General features: G+C 38.9%; 1 protein-coding gene across 1 annotated transcript in view; it reads right to left on the bottom strand.

Annotated features, from left to right (window-relative positions):
• The window catches only part of SCN2A (sodium channel, voltage-gated, type II, alpha subunit), a 213,296-nt gene extending 203,235 nt beyond the window's left edge, over nucleotides 1–10,061 (bottom strand). The window contains exon 1 of the mRNA XM_006867032.1: nucleotides 9,832–10,061. The gene's annotated coding sequence lies outside the window, so the exon portion shown is untranslated. The remainder of the gene's footprint in view (nucleotides 1–9,831) is intronic.
• Between the last annotated feature and the right edge of the window lie 1,126 nt (nucleotides 10,062–11,187).

The raw sequence follows: 11,187 nt of genomic DNA, 5'->3' as shown, positions 1-11,187 counted from the left end.
AAAAGCAGCAGCCAAAGAATTTGCCCAATGGCCTCTTTCACTCTGTGCCACGGGAAAGCTGTGGTCTCAACACTGAATGTTTTGGGGGGTGTACACCCACCCTCCTGAAGGTGTCCAGGCTGGGCAAAGAAGGCACGTCAGAGAAGAGGAGGAAAAAATGTGTAGAATCCCCCGATACCTCCTTTTGCAAATGTCACTGTGCCGCTTTTAGTGCCAGGTCACTGTGTAGGTCTGCTGTAGCCCCACCCTCTGGTCTCCACCTGGGCAGAATGGTTGCAGAAGTAGTCCCGTGTTTTGATCAATTCCTAAATTGTAATATTTTTCTTTATACGTGATTTTTCCACTGGCAGTTGCGGGAAGCTGATGCCCTGAACCTTATGCTAGATCTAGAGTTCTTGTGCTATTCCATGAGAGTAGCTTCTCTGGGTTATCAGTCCCTCCTCCTTGAAGTCTGTCCTACCTGATGCTGCTCTGCCACTACCAAACCGGAAGTTCTCCTACTATTGAGTTTTGAAAGGATTTTATCTCATCTTCTGGATACAGAGCATCATTTTTCATATTAAAATGATATATCAGTAGACAAAGAGCTCTGGTAGGGTAGTGGTTACAAGTTGGGCTGCTAATCTCAAGATCAACACTTCAAAACTACCAGCTGTTCTGTGGGAGAAAGATGAGACTTTCTGCTCCCATAAAAATTTACAGACTCGGAAACCCTATGCAGGGTCACTATGAGTTGGAATTGATTCCACAGCACACCACCACCACCACCATCATTACTCTATTGCCAATGGCATTATTATTATCATCAAAATGTACATAAGATTCTAATGCCCTTTAAAGAGCAATATAACATAAAGTCACATTTTAATGACAAAAGATCTGATTTGCCTTCACCTATACACTGATATCATTTATTTACCTTCACTGTTCTTTTTTTGAACACTAAAATATTAATCTTGCACCAACATTAGCAAATCATGTTTTTGTAAACTTTACTTATATTATATGAAAACAAACAGAAATGAAAGAGGATCACATTAAATTTGTATTCTAGAGATAATAGACTTGTGAAGTATTTGAAGCCAAAATCCAAATCTACCATATTTTAAAATGGAAAGTCTATATTCAAATCTTGACTTTTTTTTCCAAATTGTTTTATCTTGAAATAAACTTGGCTGTAACTATCATCTATATTTAAAACACACTGAATAAAATATATTAATAATCTATAAGACAAAAAGGAGTCTTGGTGTGACGATGTGGGTTAATGCGTCCGAATGCAAAGCTGTTTTAACTGCAAAGTCCATGGTTCAAGTTCACCAGCCGCTCCTTGGAAATCCTATACAGTGTCTGTATGGGTTGGAATCAATTGATGGTACTTAACAACATAAAACAAAAGAGAATTTTAATTACTGTGATAAAAATCAGATCAGTGAAAGTTGTTTTCTGTTTTGTTGATTTCTATATGCAGTATTTGGAAGTGGTTTGCAGTTGATATTAAAAGTATGGTTGATCTTCGTCACAAAAGTTTTTCAATAGAAATTATTTTAGAAGATTTGTATGTATACCTTTCAGCATGTTTGCTTAGACCAGAAAAGTGAAAAATGTTTTGTCTAAGGCCATTTGAGTTTCTATGACCTACTGTGAAATTGCAACATTTATAAAATAAGTATATAGAATTTAATTCCTTTGAAAATTCTCCAACCTGAGAATTGATGATCTAAGTTTACTTTACTTCAGATCCTGTAATACCAAACATTGTCTATAGGTATTCATATGTTAAAGCAATCAAATTTGATATAGCATTTCTATTTCAAATCATCAGCTATCCCATCCATACCAGTAAAATTGCCCACAATGTTGCTCAAGAAGAGGCAAAGAATTATATATATTAAGGGTCTAAGATGAAGCATTCTAGAGGTGATATTTATAACCTGGATGTCTTAGTAACAACAGAATAAAATAAACAGAAATAAATCACAAATTTAATCTCATCACTCCAATAACTGGGAATTGAAGCTAGATAAAGATATTCTTAGTGACAGCTTAAATGCTGAGTGGTGTAGTTGTTAGTCTACTTCAGAAGTGATCCCCAGGGGAAGACAAAAGGAAAGAACCGGACACTGAAGAGGTGGGGTAACAGTTTACAGTGTTGCCCGAGGTCAGTTTAAGGAATGGAAATGGACAGGCATGTGTATCTACACTGCCAGCTACAAACTTGCCTTTGGCCTGGCAATCCTACCATGGAGTCAAGTCAGGTTTACAATCAAGCATGTGGTATTTCTAACTAATCATTTCTGAACTGAATTGAGTTGATCTGAATTGAGAAAATAGCTATTTCAAAATGTTGCAGTATGAAATATGGAATTCTTCACCGTTGCCAGTGCATTCTTAAAGACTTTACATTCATCTTCCCTAAACTGATGTCCTACTTTGGACATATTGTCCGGAGGAAACAATCGCTGGAGAGGGATGTCATGCTGGGTAGGGTGGAGGGTCAGAGAAAAAGAGGAAGACCCCCAATGAGATGGATCAGCCAGGTGGCATCATTGATGGACTCGGGTGTGGCAGCGGTAGTGAGGTTGGCCCAGGATCGGACATTGTTTCGTTCTGCTGTGCATGGGGTCGCTATGAGTCGGTTCCGACTCGATGGCACCTGACAACAACAGCAACAACAAACTGACGTTATAAGTGCAAGGTAATTCCTAAAGCAACTAAGGAATAAATAGAAAGCCTGAGCTTGGCTACTTAATTCAGACATTAGCAAAGGAGCTCTTGTCAAACTGTAGTGTAGTCCTAAGGAGCTCTGGTAGCGTAGTGGTTACGAATCGGGCTGCGAACCTCACAATCAGCAGTCCGAAACTACCAGCTGTTCCGAGGGAGAAAGATGAGGCTTTCTGCTCCCATAAAGATTTACAGTCTCGGAAACCCTGTACAGGGTCGCTGTGAGTCGGAACCGACTCCATGGCACCTAACAACAAGTGTAGTTGTGGTGTGGCGTTGTAGGTTAATGTGCTTGACTGCAACATCGGTTTGAACCACAGGGTTGGCGGTTCTAACTACCCAGCTTGGAAACCCTATGCAGGGTCGCTATGCGTCAGAATCCACTCCACAGCACTTAACAGTTGTTGTTATGCATTGTGAGTCAGTTTTGTCGCATAGCGATCCTGTATAGGGTTTCCGAGGAGTGGCTGGTGGATTTGAGCCGCTGACTTTGCAAGTCAGCAGTCCGGGTTTATCCTATAGCGCCAGACTAGGTATGTATAATAGATACAAGTCAGTTTAGTCCAATGCAGGTTTCAAATCGAACCTGCTTTAAACAGGTCATTCTTGATAAACAAAAGATAACTGAGATTTGCACAATAAACCTAATACAAAACAGTTGTATTAGCTTCCAATTCAAGGATTAATGTAGTTAAACTGTGCTCTGCTGGAAAGTAGTTTGTTTGCTAGTGCGGATTAATGATTTCTTCCAGAAAGTCCATATAATAACATTTTCTGAGGAACCAACCAATTTAAATAGAAGAAATATTTTATTTTAAGGATTTAATTCCAAGAACAGCCCACTTAAGGGTAGTTTTATCAGCATTCCTTTATTTTGTCATGGACCCCATTCTTCTGTTTACAAAGAAAAAGCACCTTTGAAGTTCCCACTTCAATTCCCACTTTGATTCCTTTTTTGTTTCTTCTTTCCTTCTTTCTACTCATTATGCATTCTTGTTATACAAAAGGGCTTAGTCTCTTTAATTGTAACAAAACTAAAATTTCCCTCAATAGTACTTTCTCCATTAAGCTATAAAATATTCTCATCCCAACCTTTCACTAGCAAATTTCAATTTACTCTTCAATTTCCTCATTTCACAGAAGTCCTTAGACCCTACCTATGACACTCAACTCAATTTATTTTCTTAGAATCCACACATCACTAAATAATTATAGAAAATCCATCCACTCATATAGTTTTCTCTTATTAATCACCCACTTTATGGGTTTGCCATCATTGCTTATCCATCTTTTGGTAGTCAATTTACCTTCCTTGTTTCCCAGAACATTGCTAATCCTCTAACTTCACTTATCACTTCCCCCCATTCATTTACAACCTTTTTATACTCTTTTTAGTCCACTTAATTTTAATGTTCTGCCCCAGTCATCTTTACTCTTCTTCTCTTCCCCATCTATGCTCACTTATGTGTGACCTAATTCTTGCCCTGGTGTCCTGGTGTGGCTCCGTAGGATCAGCACTCCACCTCAAGGTTGGTTTGAACTGCAAGGTCGTGGCTCAAACTCACCGCTTCCTTGGAAGCCCTATACAGGGTTGAGTCACAACAGACTCGACGGCACACAACAACAAATTACAACAATTCTTGTCTTGGTGTGGCTCTGCAGGTAAACACAAGACTGCAAAGTCAGTTTGAACTACAAGATAGGTGGTTCAAACTCATCAGCCATTCCTTGGAAAATCTTATACTAGGTTGCTATTAGGCAGAACACACTCAATGGCAGTTAACAGCAACAATAACAACACATTCTTGCCCACAGTTTTCTGCAGATCCATACATTCAGCCTTAAATTCGGAGATCCCAACATAATTTCAAAACTTTTTTACAGAAGGTTTCTGTGTGGGATTATGTCAGTATGCCAAATGCATAATGGTGGTGGTGATGATGAGCTGTGGAGTCAGTTCTGACTCACAGTGACCTTAAACAAGCCTACTGAGGCTATAAACCTTTACAAAGAGCAACTGGTAGAGCTGAACTACTGACCCTGTGGTTAGTAGTCTAACTCATAACCTACAATGCTACCAGAACTCCTTAAATGCATAAAAACAAAGATAAATTAATTATCCTTATCTTTCTTGTCCTGTTATTATTGTTGTTGTGTGCCTTTCTGAGAGTGACTGATAGTTTGAAACACCAATTTTGCAGATAGCAGCTCAGTGTTTATCCTACAGGGCCACACAAAAAACTGTTCAATTGTTTATTCTATATGTTAAAGACATTCATTAGACATTCCAAATGAAAATTTTAGAATGACCTTTAACTTGTTCCTCTTTTCAACCTTCTCTATTTCTATCGTCTAAATTCATATTTTCATTGCATCTTGTTTTACATCTGTATATATTTTTCTGCTTCTAGTTTCTGGTTTACTCCTATCCATAATTCCATATTTGTACTATATCATTTAGAAATTACAGATTTGAACTTGTCTCTCCCACTCAAAAAGCATCTATTCCTCCTCACTATCTACAGAAGTAGGGAGTCCTGGTGTGGAACTGTGGTTTAATGCACTGGATTGCAAACTTGGTTTGAGCAGCAAGGTCAGCAGTTCAAACACACCAGCTGCTCCTTGGTCACTATGGGTTGGAACCAGCAGTTCAAACTCACCAACTGCTCCTATGCAGGGTCACTATGGGTTGGAACCTACTCAACGGCACTTAACAACAAGAACAGAAAGCCTGACTTTAAATTACCCGTCTAATTCGCATTCCATAGTTCTTTCTGCCTGAAGAACAAACAAATCTGTCTTGGAGGATGTACAACCAGAAAGCGCCTTGGAAACCAAGATGGCCAGACTTCTTCTCTCATATTTTGGAAATATTATCAGGAGGGACCAGTGAAGGTTATCATACTTGGTAAAGTTGAGGGTCAGTGAAAAAGAGGGAGACTCCCAAACGAGATGGGTTGAAACAATGGCAGTAGCAATGGCTCAACCATAGCAGCAGTTGTGAGGATGGTATAGGACCGGGCAATGTTTCATTCTGTTGTACATAGGGTTGCTATGGTTTGGAACTAACTCAATGACACCTAACAACAACAACTATTAATTATTTATGGTTATTCATAATTATTCATCAGATGTACTGCCTGGTATAGCGCTGTATGATAAACACTAAACCATACAGTTGGTTTGAACTGCAAGGTTGTTGTTGTTAATGTGCCATGGAGTCAGTTCCTACTCATAGTGACCTTTTACAGGGTTTTTGAGGCTGTAAATCTTTACAGGAGCAGAAAGCCTCATCTTTCTCCTGTGGAACAGCTGGTAATTTCGAACTGCTGACTGTGAGATCAGCAGCCCTATTCGTAACCACTACGCTAGCAGAACTCCGTGAACTGCAAGGTAGTCCGTTCAAACGCATCAGCCATTCCTGAGAAACTCTATACAGTATCGCTATGAATCAGAAGCTACTTGCTAGCACTTCACAACAACTTCCTTCTTAGATTCTCTATTTTAAAATACAAATTTTAGTAATTTCTAAACCTGATCGATGATCACAATCATCTTTTTTAAAATGTTAGCTTGCAAGCCCACCATCCAAGAGCTAAGCTCTGAGATAAGTCCATTGATTTCTACTTAAATCATCTTTGAGAACCACTGATTTAAACTGCTCCCTGTGTCCTCAAGGAATGTGCATTCAGATACATTATTTGGAGGGTGGGGTAAGGATTGTTTTCATGTAAATATAGAGCAAAGGTGAACTGTCTAGAGAGAATTACTTTTCATTAATGAAGGGCTGAAACAATGAATACATTAGTTAGACATTTTCAAATGAAAATACAAAATGCACTCCAAAGTAAAATGAACCCCATGTCCGCAGACCCATTCCATTAGTCCAGAGTACACAAAGACTACAAATGACAGCAATATTCTACCATGTCTCACTTTCAGATGATCCTGTATTACAGAATGCAATAAGGAAAAAAAAGATATATTCAAAATGAATAAATAAGGACTATCAACCCTAGTTCACTGTGACATAAGCCAGTCACAAATTGAAACACGTAATTTTCTATCTTTCAGATCAAGTATTCCCATCCTTAAATTTGTTTTTTGGTTGTTGGTTTTTTGTTTTTTGTTTTTTTGTTTTTGCTAGAGAATACCATCTGCATAGTTATAGTTTCCAAAACAAAGATTAAGAAAGATAAATTACTAATGAAGTCACCGAACTACTGTGGCTTGCTTTCTGAAGCATTTGGTGACTTCAACAGTTATTACTATTATTTTAACTAGTGAGAAGTCACATCAAAAGATGATACAGAATCCAACCCAAAAAGATTGGACCCCAAATGGAATTGCTCAAACTACTGATCTAAAATGCTCAAAATGCATCCTCTTCATTTGCCTTCCCCCAATGGACCATTATCTATTAGTTAAAAAGGAAAACTCAGAAACTGAAGCTCTCCAAGGTTGCTATTTTTATTTTCTTAGAAACCCTGAGAACATGAGCTCTGTATATAATGTACAGGTATGCTGCCGAATCTGCTGTCTGCCCTTGTGTTGGCTCTGACTCACAGCGACCCTCTATAGGCTTTCTGCTCCCGTAAAGATTTACAGCCTTGGAAATCCTGTTCAGGGTCACTATGGGTTGGAACCAACTCAATGGCACTTATCAACAACAACATTTCCGAGGCTGCAAATCATTATGGGAGCAGTAAGCCTCATCTTTCTCTCAAGAAGCGCCTGGTGTATTTGAACAGCGGACTTTGTGGTTAACAGCCTAGTACATAAATCACTACGCTACCAGCGTTCCTTAATATAAAAATATTGTTGTTGTTATACTATTGAGTAGGTTCTGACTCATAGCGACCTTATATCAGATTTCTTAGGAGTGGCTGGTGGTTTTGAACCGCTGACCTTTGAACAGCTGACCTTTGGCCTTTTTGAGCCACTGGCTAGCAAGCAGTGCTTATCTCACAGTGCTACATCAGGATTCCAATATATAGGTATAGCCCACTCGTGGTTCTGTTGGATAAGCATTTGACAAGATAGCTCTGTTTGAATTCTAGGTCAGTGGTTCAATCTTAGCAGCTGCTCCTCAGAAACACAATACAGGGTCACTATGGGTCCAAACCCACTCAACAGCACTTAATAACAACAACAACATTAAGTACTTGTAGTCCTAGTAAGAGCATGGTGGCTACATACCATAAACACTGGATTACAAACTACAAATTCTGTGGTTCGAGTCTACCATCTGCTCTGCAGGAGAAAGAAGAGGCTTTCTGCTCCCACAAAGCTTTACAGCTTCAGAAACTCTAGTCAGGGTCTGTATGAGTTTGAGCCAACTCAATGGCAATTAACAAGTCCTGGTGTGGCATTATAGGATAGGCACTGGACTGCTAATCACAAGGTCAGCAATTCAAACCCACCAACCACTCCTTAGAAACCCTCTAAAGAGTTCACTATGAGTCAGAACAGACTTGACAGCACTTTACAACACCACCGAAAAAAAAATTTATTTTATAGAATTTACGTAGAAATCTTTTCTCTTTTCAATCCTGCCCCACCCTACCCCCCGTATTCTCTCTCTCTCTCTCTCTCACACACACACACACATGTGCACACACATACACACACAATATCAGCAAACCTGGTATGTGCCATCTGGATAATTCGCACTAGAGGTAAATGGCGTTGAAACCTGTCTATCTCTGTGTTTTAGATTTACCTTTCATCCTATTTTAGTACATGTCTCTTTGAAAACCACCTAATCTTTCTGAGCTACATTTGGTCTTCTTTGAATGATGAAAAAGATACATGCAGAAAATCTGTGATTCTAAGAATTCTCAAGTATATAGAGCCATGTGGAACTGAAATCTCTTTTTGGTTCCCACATGTTAAAAAGAAAGATGTTTTCTCTCAGTGAACAGATCCATTCAATAAAAGTAATTTCCCCAAGGCTTTCACAGTCTCTGATACAGCACGACTACCTCTTTATAGCAAAATAAGAATTGAGAAAAAAGCATCGGGGTGCACCTCCCTGCCTGCCACCTTCATCACCACCATCATGTGCACACACACAGCTCTTTCCATGAAAGGAGGCAGTGAGGCACTGAAAAACAATCTCATGACAAATCATTTAAATATTTTTAAAAATTCATTTTAAATTGATTTAAATGGCAGGAAATTTCAATTTACTTTCTTCTCATTTTACAGCAAAAAGAGACAGAGAATGTGTGTGTGAGAGAGGGGGAATTTCAGGGTTATCATGAGAAGCACAGAGAGACGAGAGACGCGAGGCTGCTACATATAATTTCCACCTCCTGAGTCATTCCACTCCATTAGCACAGCTAATGTCACATGACCAAAAATATGTAAAATGTGAATACCTTATACAATAATAACTATTTTAAATTGCCACTGGCCTATCATCACAAAGCCACTAAAACCCAAGAAAAATCCATCTTAACAGCAATTATTTTGTTTTGTAGCTTACTCCTCACATTCATACTAAGTGGGGGGGATGGTGGTGGTGGTGGCTGTGGTGAATAGGGTCTGCTCTATGCACTATCGTTTCAAGTCTATTAAACATATCACAAAAGACTTCTATTCATATGGGAGAAATTACTTATTTTTTTCTAAAAAAGAAAAGCAAACCAATACCACTAGCGTTGGTAGGAATTATTCAAAAGGGCTCAGGATGTTGGTGTGCCTAGGAGGCTGCTATCAGAAAGCTTAGCCTTAGGCTTTGGCCGAGCTACTGCCATGTTAATCTGCCTCATTACATCTCTATAATTTGTTCCGTTCATTAAGGAACAGTATTCTCCTGTGAGAATAAGACTATCTTTCAAATGGTAAGTTTTACTTTAAAAGGTAAATAAATATAGCCACAGATGGATGCTAAAAGCTGGAAAGCTACTGAAATATTGAAATGCCACATGTCCGTCAGATCTCATTTCAGCCTTGGACGATTCAGAAATGCAGAACAGATAGGATTAGGGCTTTTTTTTAGATCTGAATCCACGTTTACAAAGCATGTGTCTTATTGTTAACGTCATTATTAACATAGATAAAAATGTATTGGCAGGTCAAAGGTAGAATCAGATCGCTTACCTGAAATCAAGGAAATTGCAAATCATAGCACAGAATCCATATATGTGTTGATTGCCTCCAATGCAGTTCTTCAGGTTTTTGACTAGAGCAGAAAGTAAAATCTCACATGTGCTTTCTCCTCGCTGAATAAGGAAAAACAAGAAATGACGACTGCAGCATCCTCTCTGCTTCTGCCTTAGCTTTCGATTCTGACACTCACTGATGGTACCCACTATCTGTTAGAAAACAGCGTGCTACATTAAAATAAATAAATAAATGTAAGGCATCCTCTTACATGACAGCTCCATCTCCTGGCCAAAAGTGGAACCATTTTAATTCAAGTTCTTTAGGCAATGCAGCATTTAGTAAACGGGATACAATGATAGCTCACAATCGCACTGCATTTGAAATCAACTACCTTGATTAGTTGCAAATAAAACATTTAAGAAGCATAGTGGTGGTGGTGGTGTTCCATGAATTTGGTTCCGACTCACAGTGACCCTGTACAGGGTTTTCGAGGCTGTAAATCTTTACGGGAGCAGAAAGCCTCATCTTTTTCCTGACGAACAGCTGGTACTTTCGAGCTGCTCACCTTGAGGTTAGCAGTCCAATTCATAACCACCACGCTACCAGAGCTCCTTAAGAAGTGTTTGTTGTTGTTGTTAAGTGCAGTTGAGTTGAGTCCAACTCATAGCGACCCTGCATAGGGTTTCCGAGGAGTAGCTGGTGAGCTTGAACCGCTGACCTTGCAGTTCAAACGGCTTTGCAGCCTGGCACATTAACCTACAGCGCCACATCAGGACTCCTAAGAAATATAGTAGGATGCATTAAAATTTTTTTTTTAAATACTACATTTGGGATGCCCATGAGCTGGAATCAACTCAATGGCAACTAATAACAACTTCATTTACATTGTCACAACTTGTCTGTGCTGGTTTGCATATTGCTGTGTTCCTGGAAGTTTTGTCACTAGTATTTCATATAATAGTAGGGTCATTTATGGTGGACAGATTTCAGTGGAACTTAATGACTTAGAAGAAAGACCTGGAAATCTAGTTATAAAAAATTAATTGGCTGGCAAAGTTCATATAAATAGCAGCAAACCATAGTCTGATATAATGTTGTAAATTGAGCCCCTTGGGTTGGAAGGCACTCAAAATGCAACTAGGGCAGACCAGTCTCCTTAAAGCAAAATTGACCTTAATGGCATGAATAGAGTGAAGCTTTCAAGACCTTCATTTACTGATGTGGCATAATTTAAAATAAAAAGAAATAGCTGCAAGCCTACATTAATAATCAGAATGTGTAACATACAAAGTCTGAACTTAAAAAAATTCCAATCTATCACAGATTTAATGGAATGCTTGAAGATAGATA

Source organism: Chrysochloris asiatica, unplaced genomic scaffold (assembly GCF_000296735.1).
Source record: "Chrysochloris asiatica unplaced genomic scaffold, ChrAsi1.0 scaffold00099, whole genome shotgun sequence".
Lineage (NCBI taxonomy): Eukaryota > Metazoa > Chordata > Mammalia > Afrosoricida > Chrysochloridae > Chrysochloris > Chrysochloris asiatica.
The sequence above is the reverse complement of the archived record's forward strand: the minus strand, read 5'-3'. Positions and strand labels throughout refer to the sequence as shown.